The sequence below is a fragment of the Callorhinus ursinus genome, unplaced genomic scaffold, assembly GCF_003265705.2.
Source record: "Callorhinus ursinus isolate GAN/ISIS: 27379988/994484 unplaced genomic scaffold, GSC_fseal_2.0 scaffold9, whole genome shotgun sequence".
NCBI classification, from domain to species: Eukaryota; Metazoa; Chordata; class Mammalia; order Carnivora; family Otariidae; genus Callorhinus; species Callorhinus ursinus.
Genome location: NW_027397071.1, coordinates 25,624,440 through 25,639,095, shown reverse-complemented (window position 1 = coordinate 25,639,095; position 14,656 = coordinate 25,624,440).

The window sequence follows — 14,656 nt, the reverse complement described above, 5'->3', positions numbered from 1 at the left end:
TGGACACCACAGGCATTTCTTAATATTTGATGGTTGAATAGTAACACTCAGATACAAAATAATGACCAGAACTTGCTTACACCCTCCCTGCGAGAGTCTTCATGATGTTCCCCGGCTGGAACACCAGGATTTAACCATGTTAGTCTGAGCTCTTCTCACCAAATCAGTTCATTAAGTCATAGAATTAATTACACACTGGTGGCAAATGGAACACACAGAAACAAAAATGCTCCATATGTGGTAGTGTCCATAAAAGATCAAATGAATAAGTACCCATAAAATGAGCTGGTATCATCTCAAAAACTTTGCTGTGAAAGATTAATAGAAACTTTATTTTTGCAGTCATACAACCTTCTGTATACATTTTCTCTATGATATTGGTAGTAGAAATAATACCAAATTCCCAACTCAATGAAAGCTAAAATTCTCAAAGATAGAACATATATAAGCAACTAATGAAACAGACTCCATTTTTCCCCTCTCTGTATTACTTAAATTGAAAAAACTCCAGAGTTATCAATTCTTCTGTAAGACATGCAGGTCTAGGCTTGTATAACTACAATTTCTGCTAACTGGTCACAGGCTAGTATTTTCACACCTTTTTTGTACTAAATGGTTAGAACTGATCACTCCACCAGAAGCTGTCACTGAGACATCTTCATTTACAAATCTTAATATATGCAGCAATAGGATTGAATTTTTAGCATTTTTTTCTATTTGCTTGCATTTTAGTAAACTCTTGCAAATGCCATTCCATTTTTGCCTTTTGTGCAATTATGCACACATAAATACCTGTTAAGATTACTGAAAAAAATTTTACTCAATTTGTCACAAATAATCAGTACGTTTCTAGTCTGGACAACTCTTTGGATAATTACCTGAATTTTTTGTTAAGTGCTTTAGATTGCTCACTTAACTTGGTAAAAAGCAGTTTGCTGAAAATAAAAGAAAGAAAGAAAAAGAGAAAAAAACAACTAAAGGCAGGGGGGATCCGGGTGGGGGAGGGAGGGAGTAAAACACCAAGCTTTGCTAATAAATAGTTCTCAGAAATATCAGCTCCCAATTTACTACTTGTACACAATGGGCCAGTTGGAACTTGCTTGGTGATCCAATTTGCCACAGCTCTTGTTTTTAGTCTTTGTGGAGAAGCTGTGTGAGCACAGTGGGGGCCGCTCCCCCGCATCCCCTGAGTCAATCAGTGGGCTTTTGTTTCCTGCTGGTCAAAAATATCAGGTGGCTTTGAGAGTCTAATTATCAATGAAAAATTAAATTCAATACAGAAATGTAGCCACAAGCACCACTCTCCTCACCCTTCCTGTGCCCTCCCCACCCCAGGCATGTGATGGAGTATCACGTTATTCCTTAGGATTCCAAAAAGATAGCAAGGAAAAAAGGCACAGGCCTGGAGAAGAAAGCAGAAGAATAAGCGATTTTTACTTACATGGCTTTCTCCTTTTTTGGTGGAAGACTGTTCTAATTACCCTGGACCTTCTGAAATCAGCAAGCGGTAGGGAGCTTCCTCTTAGAATTGCTAGGCCACATTTATCTCAACATTGCTTCATAAAATGTTCTGGCCATAGTTGCCATCAGAAATGGAATAAACAGAGAAATGGAAGGACATCTATGTTATTGCCAATAATCCCGATTTGCCTGATAATGAAAATATGCTCTAGAATCTTCTAATGCAGTAAAGGAGTTTGCTGTTGGTTAAGGTATGTTCCTACCTCTTCTGAATTTATTCCAGGCAGTTCGGGGAACATGAAGTTGAAAAAGCTCGTAACCGCAAGCCTGTAACACTTATTTCAGGCTTTCAAAGGTCAAGGCAGATACAGGTTCCTTGCTTCATATTCTAGGTCAGCATGGAATTCGAGCCCACCAAATCCACGTATGGTACAGTGTTAGTCTTCCGCACATGTATTTTCTTTTAATTTCTTTTAATTTAGTCTTCCAAAAAAAAGGTACTTTCTTGAAGAGTGATCAACTAAGCTTATAGCCGGGGGGAAAACACTACTAACTCAAAATATGCACTCGACGGTAAACCTTTCCCTTAAGATACTACCCCCACAAGAGGTGCCTGGGTGGCTCAGTCAGTTAAGTTTCTGCCTTCGGCTCAGGTCATGATCTCAGGGTCCTGGGATGGAGTCCCACATCGATCTCCCTGCTCAGCGGGAAGCCTGCCTCTTCCTCTCCCTCCGCCCCTCCCCACTGCTTGGGCATCCCTCTCTCTCTCTCAAATAAATAAATAAAAACTTTAAAAAGAAAAGATACTATCCCGACATATGAAATATTAAAGGTAAAGCCATTCGAGGTAAGCCTTTTGAAGGTGCTCAAATACTTCAAATATAGTGTCATCACACATTATTTTTAAATCCCACAGTAAATATTATGGTTGATTCACAAATACCATTGAAGTGTGAAGGCATTCTTCCATATGAGGAACTATCAAGAGATGGTATCAACCTTGGGTTAAATATCTCTGGAGATTATTTAATCAGACAATATACTTTTCTCTAGGAGTTCAATGTTATAAAAAGCCTTGTGGCACCTGGGTGGCTCAGTCGGTTGAGTGGCCGACGCTTGCTTTTGGCTCAGGGCATGATAGCGTGGGTCCTGAGATGGAGCCCCCATCAGGCTCCACACACAGCACAGAGTCTGCTTGGGATTCCTTCCCTCTTCTCCCTGCCCCTCTGCTCCTCCCTGCCCCTCCTCCCCACCTCCCCACCTCATACTCCTGCAAGGGCCCTCTCTCTCTCTCTCAAATAAATAAATAAATAAAACTTTTTAAAAAAATTTATAAAAAGCTTTGACTATATCGTTAGGTAAGATAGGACTAGAAATTGCTGCGGTGCTCCAAAATTCTTTTTTTTTTTAAGATTTTATTTATTTGTCAGACAGAGAGAGAGACAGAGAGCACAAGCAGGGGAGGGGCAGAGGCAGAGGGAAAAGCAGACTCCCCACTGAGCAGGGAACCCAATGTGGGACTCCATCCCAGGACCCTGGGATCATGACCTGAGCTGAAGGCAGATGCTTAACCAAGCCACGCAGGCATTCCTATAGCCCTCCAAAATTCTTAAGACACCAGTTATATAATTATCTGAATCTGTTTTAAGGATCACAAAGGCCCAATAACCCAATTATTGCTAAACTCGTCCAAGGGCACTGTGGGAACTTGATCATAAGTACAATCATTGAAGAAACACCCTTCTGACTAGAGGAAGGCACAAGAGGGGGGTATTATTAAAGATAATTTTATAACATGTGGATATACACATTTTCATTTTTCATGTTTTAGATGGAACTTTTCACCTTGACAAATATAAGTATTCAAAACAGAAAAGATAGGGGCGCCTAGGTGGCTCGGTTGTTAAACGTCGGCCTTCGGCTCAGGTCCTGATCCCAGGGTCCTGGGATCGAGCCCCACATCGGGCTCCCGGCTCAGCGGGAAGCCTGCTTCTCCCTCTCCCACTCCCCCTACTTGTGTTCCCTCTCTCTGTCTCTCTCTGTCAAATAAATAAATAAATAATCTTTTAAAAAAAAAACAGAAAAGATAAATCCTTTTTGGTCTTTTAAGTTTCTAACACTACTTTGAGCAGGGAGACATTTACTATATACTGAGGAAGGTGTTATCGTTATTCATTTGAAACTTAATTTAAATGATCATATACTACATAACTAAAGAATAGGCTATCTTTGAACATAGCAATAATCATAAAGAAGAGGTGTTTGACATTCTTTAGCTTTTATACATTTATCTGAATTTTGTTATTTTAATACCTAAGACACAATATACATGCACAGAGCAATACCACATCAGAAACAGGAACTGAGAAAAGGTCATTCTTTATAAAGGGACATCAGGTAAACTTCTAACCATTAAAGATGTTAACACTCAGGGGTGCCTGGCTGGCTCAGTCAGAAGAGGGTGCAACTCTTGATCTTAGGGTCATGAGCTTGAGCCCCACTCTGGGTGTAGAGATTACTTAAATAAATTTTTTAAAAAATGATAACACTCAGATATAATGTAAGCTGAAGAGTATTTTTTCAATATGCTTGAAACCGATAACAACCAAAGGCACATCAAAGATTGTGTTTCTGTGCTGATACACCTTTTTGAACTTGGCTTAACTAAACGGTCACAGATACCTTTTTCTAGTCTCATTCATTCTCTCAGACTTTGCTAGATAAAATCAATTTTATCATTAAAATTACATGGCTGCATAGAATAATATGCATTTCCTTTTAATGGATTTTTTATTGCCCACCTGGAGTTTTTTAAAGTAAAAATACTACTTTACCCAAAATTAAAAATTAGTATAATATTACATATTTACTAGTATAAACAGAATGCTTCACACTAAGACAAAATTTTAACAACACAAAAGAGGGTCTCTTTAACTGAGATATAAGTAGGAGTAAACACTTTATGCAAACTCATTTCAGGTCTTCTGGTCTTCTTGACACCCAGAACTTTCTTTTATTTTTTTTTTTATTATGTTCCATTAGCCACCATAGAGTACATCATTAGTTTTTGATGCAGTGTTCCCCAGAACTTTCTAAAAAGGAAGCTGCACATGCTATTTAAAGTTGCATCATGTCTTCCATTATAAATTATTAAAGGACTTAATGGACAATGCATTAGAAAGAAAACAGGCAAATCACAGAATAAATTTAATGTTGCAAAGAAACAGAGCAACTTGCAGGACATTAAACACTCTATTTTGACATGGAATGCCTGAAGCTAAAGCAATTAAAGCTGCAAAATATTGCTGGCTGACATGATGTGTATGTAAATTTGTCATTCATTGGCAAAGGTTTGTACCAATCACTGGAAATGTTCACGGTAAAACAATCCATGTACCATAAAATGCTTTCAGTGACGTCCTCTAAAAAAAGTCGTCCGTATCATTTAAGGTATCTGATCCTTATCCATTGTAAATTTTTGGTTTAATAAAAGAGTTTTCTATAGAAATGATCTTAAGTTTGAGGATTAGTTCTTGACATACGATTGTATCTGTGTTTATTTTGTAAAGGAGAAATATCATTTTTGACACACACCCCCAACAGGAAAAGAAAATACAAGCTTGAACGTGACATTATACTGAATTTGCTTCCTTTTTCCCCTCTATCACCAAAAGAAGGCCTGTATCAAACTCTAGAAACAGCATCGAACAGGCCATACTGAATTCTAGCCAGTGACCGGATTTATCCCAGCCTAGAAATAGTGGTATTCTCCCACAGGAGGGAGGAGAAAAAACGCACAGTAATCCCCGAAATGTACTGTTGCTATGGGAGAGAGGGGGACGCCTGCTGAGGCCGAGAGTCACGGAGTATTTGGGCAGTTGAGAAAATGTAGGCCCATCCTCTGCTGCCAAAGCCTGGAGACTCTCTTTGCCAAGATCCCCTGGTCATTTGGCATCACAGAGAAACACTGGACAGAACCCTCGCAGAACATATAAGGAACACAGACACATTTTAATATTCATCTATCAGAGCTGTCCAATTATCCCTTCAAATTAGATGAACCAGTAATAAACTGGGAGCCAAGAGAGCATTTTAACAGATACCACAAATGACTTCATAATAGCCAGAATACATAGTCAAAATCGTTGGTGAATGCCAACACTTACATTTCTTAGACATTTCACCAATAAATTTTATTAAATTTTCCCAAAGCCTATGAATGAGAAACATCTTTCTCTTTCTTGCCCTCTCCAAAATTATGTATAGTTATATATATTACACATATACATTAAATATATTAAATGTTATTTTATATATTTATACCATATATTTATATTGTATGAATTTTTTTTAGAAAAGAGCTAGCTCATAAGATTTCACAGGTCCAATTTCCCTTTCTGAGATCCTATATTCCAGTCTTTCTTGGCTGCTATTGAAAAGAAACAGAGGATTAATCTCTAGTCTTATGTTTTGGAGAAAAATCTTCACAAACCACAGGCCCCCGTTGGTAAATAAGAAGCTGTGCAGGGGACTCTGACCTGCCAAACATTTACTATTATATGCATTAGCATTGTGTTGATAATCCCAACCAATCACCCTTACATATTATGTCTAAATTAAACATTTAGAAATTTAAATTCGTATATGCACATACTAAGAAGAAAAAAAAATCCCTACTCTAGAGTTTAATAATCCTGACAGCCTAGTACATTATTTGCAAGATAAGAATATTAGTTTGTGGGAGCTCAATAAACATTTATTGAGCATCTCGGACAGGCACTGAGGAAACTTCTTAAATGCGTATTATATGTCCTCAAAAGGCTTACAGTCTGAGGAGAAAAACAGACAAGTAATCAAATATCTTCTACAAAAGAATGGCAAAAGTACTCAATGGAGGTAAAATGGATTTAAAAAGAGAGTAAAAAGAGCAGGAGGAGAAAGGAAACAAGAAAACAAGGAGAAAGCAGAGAGGGGCGCCTGGGTGGCTCAGTCGGTTAAGCGTCTTGACTCTTGGTTTCATCTCAGGTCATGATCTCAGGGTCTTGGGATCAAGCCCTGCATGGGGTTCTGCACTAGTGGGGAACTGGCTTGAAGATTCTCTCTCCCTCTTCTTCTGCCCCTCCCCTGCTCGCTCACGCTCTTTCTCTCTCTCAAATAAATGAATCTTTAAATTAAAAAAAAAAAGCAGAGAAAAGGCACTGACATACAGAATGGAAAATGCAGAATGATTCCAGGAACTGGCTCAAGTGCCACATGTGTACTCATGCAGTCATCTCCCCAGCCATGCTCCTTGCTGCCCAACAACTCATACTTCACCTGCGGTTTAGGAGTATGGCAATCTTACAGAGGTATGTATCTAGGAAGTGCATGCAAATAAATATTTGAGGATCTGCTTCATTCCTAGAATTAGAACTTAGTCAAGGGACAGATAGTCTTGAAGTTTGTATGCCGGCAAGACAATTTCTAAATTGAAAAGGTGATCACACATTTCAGTGTTTCACAAGCAAAAAATATGAATCATAGCAAAGTTGCACAGTGTGAGTAGGCCTCAGCACCCTAAGAAAAGAACTAAAATAATTCCAAAATTATCTCCATCTTTGGACAGTAATAACCATTGGTCTTTTTTTAATTTGGAAGCTTAAAAAATATTCTAATGTTGTTTTTCCTAAGCCTTAACATAGTAGGAAGGAGCTGACATGTGGTCTTCTTTGTTATAAACATGTTGTATCTATGACATGCAATATTAATCCCATTTGTACAATAAAAAGTATGATCCACTTGAGCCTTGCTCTCTTGTGAATTATGAATCATTGTAGTACTCTGGGGATAGTTATCAGGTCTCTGAAGTTCCTACTTGTTTCTTCAATTTTTTCCCAAATACCTTGGTACTTAAAGTATCTAGGAAATTTGAAATTGCCATATGAAATACATCAATAATACATTCTCTCCACATATTCTTCACTCTTTCCGTAAGATCTGTAGCTTAAGAGAACTAGAAGATCACCAAATAAAATAACACTAGTTCCACTGATACCTCAGAAGGAAAGGCTACTTATTCCAGTCTTATTCCTTTGATAAGTAGCTAAAATACCCAATTAATAGGGTTTAACCATCCAACAGAATTTGTTTTTAGAATATTGAAAATGTGTTGTCATGAAATTGTTATTCCCTTGTGTGCTTTTTTGAGATGTGCTTTTTTGTAACTTATGTTAGGGGTTCTGTTTTCTAATTCTTCATATTTTCACATCTTTTCCAACAAAATAATAATACATAAATAATACCTGACAAGATGTTACAGACTTTTCTCGATTGGTATGCTTTTATTCTCCAAGCATCTTAAAATATGGGCGTAGTAAAATACAAAGAGAATCTAGATGTGAGCTTTCTTACATGAAAAAGCATCAGTTTTCTCTCTTCTCCTGCCACGCACATTTCAGATTCCAGTTAACAGTGCATTAAGCAATACAGAATAGTAATTTTGAGCCCAAACATCATGCCAAATACTTCTAGTGAAAAATAGTTGCTAAACGTAGCTTCATTTTGAAAGTCACTGTTTTCATTAACAGTGTCTTCCAACAGCCTTGTTTCAATAGTACTACTATTAACCATGAAATTTAGCTGCTTCTGTTTACTCTTTGAATTATACCTATTAAATTGCCAGCTCACTTTATTTTCCCAGTTGTCATTACCCTGTTAAGAATATTGTTAATAAGCTAAAGGTCTCTGTATTCCTTTTCTTAGCTTATGTAGCGGCCTGAATTTATGTACCAGCACAATTTAGAATATAGGATCCAATGGAAAGAGGAATCAATTCCTGACATCGGCCTTCACTCCTATCCCTATTAAAGAGGCTCATTTTTAGAAAAGAGTTGGGAGAGAAGTATCTTGTGCCTTTCTCTACTTGCTACATATTATGAGCAACAACAAGTCTAGCAAGTCAAGTAACTACTTTGGAGCTATGATAAAAGGGGGAGTTTAATAAAATGTAGGCCAGAAGTACAATTAGTTCGAGAATAAGCTGATGTCCTGTAACTGGTACAATTTTACCAGGTGCTTTCTTCTTATTGACATCTACGAGCTGTTAGCCAACCACCACCTGAAAATTAAAATGAGATTTTTGAAAATTTGCACTATCTCACCACTACAGCCAACAGTGCACCCCTAGATTATGCTAGGTACTTAAAACACAATGAGAGATCAGACATGGTTCTTCCCTTCAAGAAATACACTTCAACTTGCAAACATCACTTGGATTTGCTGTTTTTAATTAATCGATGACTTCATATTCAATTGCACAAACTTTTTTTTTTTGAGTCCCTACTTTACACTAGGCCCTGACGTAGGGACCGGAGACAAAAAGATATATTTATAACACATACTGAGAATAATATTAGATGTTAATTCACTAGCTATGATCAGGAAGCATGCACAGATTAACGTTCTTGACAACAATCCAGAATTTAGAAACCAGCACTTAGAAAGAGATGTGATGATACTTTTCTTTAATTAGAGACTTGAGTGCTTCATTTCATCACTCCATGGACCAATCCACAAGGAATATTTCTCATCTTGCTAAAGAAAACTACCATTAAGCACTTTCAAACATAAAGACCAATATCTCTCATCCTAGAATGCAATTAAAAAGAAAACTTCCAGGGTAAGGCCATCAACTGAAAAATTAGTTGAAATAAATGTTTATGTCCATACTGTGTATTCATGGTAGGCTCAACCCTTACTTAACGAGGAAGTATTCAGTGTTTTTACCACACTGGTGTTAAGGTGGAGAAGATCTCTAAAAACTTGCAACTGATGCAGCTCAGCCAATTTTTTTTAAAATGTGAAATTGAGAAGGTAGTAGATCAGATTTTCACCCATGTCACATAATGGATTCTCTTACACAGATTCGTTTTCATATAATTACAGAAGGGCCAATCTTGGTAGACTGCAAACCGGTCACAGTACTTCTCTCCAGGGAATACAGAATTAAAGAGGGTAACCAATTACAGCTGCCGAAAAGCCAAAAGTTGAGTTTTCTATAGATGTGGCCAAGTTACCACGTAAGCAGTGGGAATGCATGTCTTTCCTGAAACTAACATCACAAACACATGGGGTTAAGATACCTCATAAGTGCAAGTCCCTCACTATATGTACTCTTCAAACAATCTTGAGAAACTCCAACTCTCATTCCACTCAGTCTTAGACTACAGTCATGCCAAGAGGCTCCTAGTGGAAAATAAATTTGTCCATAAAAAGAAAATTTTTTAAAAGTATGGTATTTATTGGGGCACCTGGGTGGCTCAGCTGGTTAAGTATCCAACTCTTGGTTTTAGCTCAGGTCATGATCTCAGGCTTATGAGACTCCACGCTCAGTGGAGAGTCTGCTTGGGATCCTTTCCCTCTTCCTCTCCCTCCCCCTCTGCCCCTCCCCCCTTTCTCTGTTACATACATACATACATACATACATAAAATGCTTTAAAAAAAAGTATGATATGTGTTATATTCCCAGATTTCATCCAAATAAATACCTGGTCATTCTATTTTTGGAATGATGAGGAATTACATAGTCATGAAATTCTTTCTGCCTATGGAGCAAGTTGAGCCAAAGAAAAGGTGGGAGAAAGGTCAATAAATTTGTGCAGAAGGACAAGACTAAACATTGTTTTTCTAAGTCAACTGTTCTGTTTCTACGGGCCGATCTAGGTTGATTTGAAAAATGTCAACTGAATCTCAGTATATTCCAAACACAGAATGAGAGTTTTTATTATACCAGAGTTTAACTATATAACAATATGAAATATGCAAACAAATTGAATTAAGCTTTCTTTTAGAATGTTAAATTTTCAAATTTAAGGGGATATATTAAAAACATTTTTCTGTCTTTTCTAAACACTTCTTATTCATATCAAGGGTATCAAACCAATGCATTAAGAATTATTATGAATCAGGGTGCCTGGGTGGCTCAGTCAGTTAAGCGTCAGAAATCTGACTCTTGATTTCAGCTCAGGTCATGATCTCAGGGTTGCGAGATCGAGCCCCACATCGGACTCTGCACTGGGCACGGAGCCTGCTTAGGAGTCTCTCTCCCCCTCTCACTCTGCCCCTCCCCCTGCTCACGTGCATGCATGCACTGTTTCTTGCTCTCTCTCTTAAAAAAAATTAAAATAAAAATTAAAAAAAAAGAATTATTATGGGTTGGGGGATGGGGTAACCGGGTGATGGGTATTAAGGAGGGCGCTTGATGTAATGAGCACTGGGTGTTATATGCAACTGACGAATCACTAAACTCTACCTCTGAAACAAATAATATACTATATGTTAATTAACTGGATTAAAATAAAATTTTTAAAAAGAATTATTACAAATTTTTTAGACCACATAAAAGCCATTCTATAATGAATAAAATCCCTCATCTCCAAAACCATTTTTTTTTTTAAGTAAGCTTTACGGTCAACGTGGGACTTGAACTCACAACCCTGAGATCAAGAGTCACATGCTCTACCAACTGAGCCAGCCAGCCAGCCAGTCGCCCCCAGATTTTTCTTTAAATTCGTATTTCTTAATGTTTCTAACACAAGCATCTGGAACCAGAAGACTGATTGCAGAGGGAGAGGGGTTTTTGTTTGCTTTGTTTTGTTTTTAACATCATAGCATTATTTCCCTTTGACTTGTAAAGCCTAAGGTATTAAATTCTTTCTGCAAGGCTGATATTGGGAAGTAAAGAAACATTTACATTATGGTCTCTGTGATATAGTGAAAGATATGTACTCTATATTACAAAACAGAAGAACCGTGATTTGATCTCCCCCATAACTCAGCATGTTAGAGAGTGTGCCTCAAAATGGGTTTCTATTATGTTTTGTTCCATAAAGCACTTCTAGTCACCGCAGTGATAAACTGATATTTCATGTTACCCACATAACTCCAACTAGAGTTTTCAAATCTAAATTCCATGTAAAAATCAGCCCCAAAGCATGACAGCATTTTCAAACATTTAAAAGTGCTATGAAATGTTCACGGACGTCACAATCTTTTATATGTATCAGGGCCTTGTATAGATATTTATACAGGAGAAAAAGGGTAAGTGCAGACTCATAAATCAGTGCAAATTGGTCTATATAGATAAAGAGATGCTTGTGTTTGCATATGGATATTCATGAAAATTAGGGGAAAAAAGTCAAAACTAAATAAATATTTAATATGTCATCACCTGTCATATAGTTTTTTGTGTGTGTGCTTTACCACTATTGACTAGCAGTAGTACTGCTACTCTAACCAACTTCATTAAAGAATAAAAGAAAAGTAATAAGTCATTTCACACTCTGTCTGACCATTATACAATAATAGCAAGATTTCATGCAAGGGTACAACATTATGCCCATCTGCAATCACAGTCTCTTTGCAAAAATCTCAATTCACACTTCACATGCAGCTAACCTTGTTACCATCCCTTCCTAAATCCATCAGTGTTGCAGCTGCACGTCTTCACAACCCAACATCTTAAAATTCATCACTTTGGCACCTTAGCATCACTATAGGTCAAGAGAAAGAATCCAACCAAGAATAATTAAAGGGCACCCAGATGTTTAGTTTACTTATCTCAAGCCTTTCCTTTAACATATATGAATTGCCTATGTGTACTATTTCTTTCATATTTTTAAGATATGTGCAATGTGATTATTTTAAGGGTATGAGACCTGGAACAATACATTTCAGACTTTTTTTTTTTACAAGTATAGTTCTTTGTAGTTGAAATTTGAACAAGAGGCGTGATAATGAGTAGGTTGAGGGAAGGAAAGGTGTTATCTCATTAAGGTAATTACTAAGACATCCCCACCATTATATCGGTTTGAAAATGTGGCAATTAAAGCGCCCTACATGGGCTCCTGGAGACAAGAGAACAAGACAGTTCTCTTGGAACTTCTCTGTTACGGTTAATGTGTGTCATGTAAATGAAAGGGTAGACTACTGCTATTTCCTTCTGTTCCTCAGCCCCCACCCCCACCCTCAAGTTTCTTTGTGGGTTATGTTTCTTTTCTCTTTAACCTGAATTTAGTTCTGATGAAAGGTGCCAGATTGACAGCCCTAGAAGGCAAAACCTTCTATTTACCCACAGAATAGTTGGAGCCCAGAAAACAGTAGGGCAAGCGAGGCAGGCAACATGCTACCAACCTAAATCGGAGCAGACCTAACCTTCCTCCCTCTTCAGTCAGGCAAGTCTCCTTCTCTGAGGAGGAGGCTGCCAAATTCATACCCAAAGTCAGGGAAATTCAAAATACACATTTTAAAAAAATGGTAAGTAGTGTTCTTTGCTTATTTTGCCACAGCATATACGGGCTGACTTTGCACGATCCACTGAAACCACTACTTTGCTCAGGAGGAGTTCATTTCCCCTCTTGATCTGATCCTCTCGCTATTGCATTGCTTCCACTACCCTAAACAAGATAAAGAATAATGTGATACACCAAATAACATCTAGAACCCAATCTCCAAGATCTTGCTTTCATGTGCATTCGAGCATTATTTATTTCAAATTAAGGAAAGCAATTTAAATGCCCAGCTATGGAAGAAGAGTTGACTCGATTGTGACACATTTATGGAAGAGAATACATGATATCAAGTATGATACTTACAAAGAGTTTTAAATAATACAGAGGAATACTCCTACTGCATGGGAAAAATATAAATGATATCCCAGATGAAATAGATCATAACCATATAAAAATTCACAGCAAAAATCTAGAAATAACAAATCAAATATTAGTAGTGGTTTTCTTTGAGTGACAGAAGATGGACTTTTTTTCTTCTCTCTACTCTTCAGCGTTTTATAAATTTTTTACGGTGAGCATGCGTTACTTTTATAATAGGAGAGTTATTTTAATAATCTTTACAAAAAGTCTCAGTTTCTTTTGTGGTAGGATTTGACCACATAAATTTAACTCCATTAAAACTGAAAGTCAAGAGTCATCCGAAAATGCTGTAATCCTGCAGTATCTCTTTCCTTCCCTTTATCTTCACAGAAAAAAGTGGGAGAAGTGGTAGGGGTTTAAAGGAAAAATAAAAACAAACCAAGTGAGTATGTTGTAGAAAGAACTAAAGCTTATAATAGGTATTAAACTAGATGACCTTTGAGATTCCTTCCAATCTTGGGTTTGGATCAAAATCAGTTCTGCTTAAAATCCAATTACCTATTAATGTGGATGTTGGAAAATACCCTTATGCCAAATTTCTGAGCAGAACCAAGTAAGAGTCATGCTTGCCTAAGGGACTAAATCATTCATGGGAGGAAAAAAAAAGCCTATAAAATTTTTTGCCAAATAAAGGGGATCCTTCCTGAAATGCGGGGGGGGGGGGGGGTAGGAAATACCGCTGTTAATACGCAATGTTTTGAATAGTTGGGTTTTTTAAAATCCTGTTCCAAAACAGTAACATACAATAAATAAATTTACAAGCTTAATTCAACTTTTCAGCATTGACATCCTTCAATAACAATGCTTGCTCCATCACCTTTGCCCCTTAAAAATATCCCGGGCTTTGGGCACCTGGGTGGCTGAGTCGTTAAGCGTCTGCCTTCGGCTCAGGTCATGATCCCAGGGTCCTGGGATCGAGCCTCCCATCCGGCTCCCTGCTCTGCGGGAGTCTGCTTCTCCCTCTTCCACTCCCCCCTGCCTGTGTTCCCTCTCTTGCTGTGTCTCTGTCAATTAAATAAATAAAATCTTTTTAGGAAAAAAAAAATCCCAGGCATATAAAATGGCAAAGCAAAAATCAGAGGGGAGAATGGAGAACAGAACGGACTGTACAGACTCAGGCCTGAAAAGTCTCCAAGTAGCCTAGAGCTTTCCGCTGTGGAATTCACTCACCTGACACTTCTCACCAGACTGCTGGCCATCACGTCTGTTACCGGTTCCTGAAATGAAAGCCGTCGTTATTGCTTCCCTAAATGGGGTGGGAAGGTCTTAATGTTTATATAAATTCTAATCGAATCCTACTCCAATGAATATCTTCATGGGAGGACTTTGGGCACGTGAAACTAATTGTGCCTTCTTCAGGGATAATCAGGCCAAGAGACGCATGGTGGCATGTGCAGAGCGGCATAACGTCACCCCTTACGCACCGTCAAGGGCAAAGGGTTTTTAACCAAAAAAGTAACAAGTTTGGCCGGGTCCCTGCAGCCGGGCCGACCCGGGAAAATTCCACC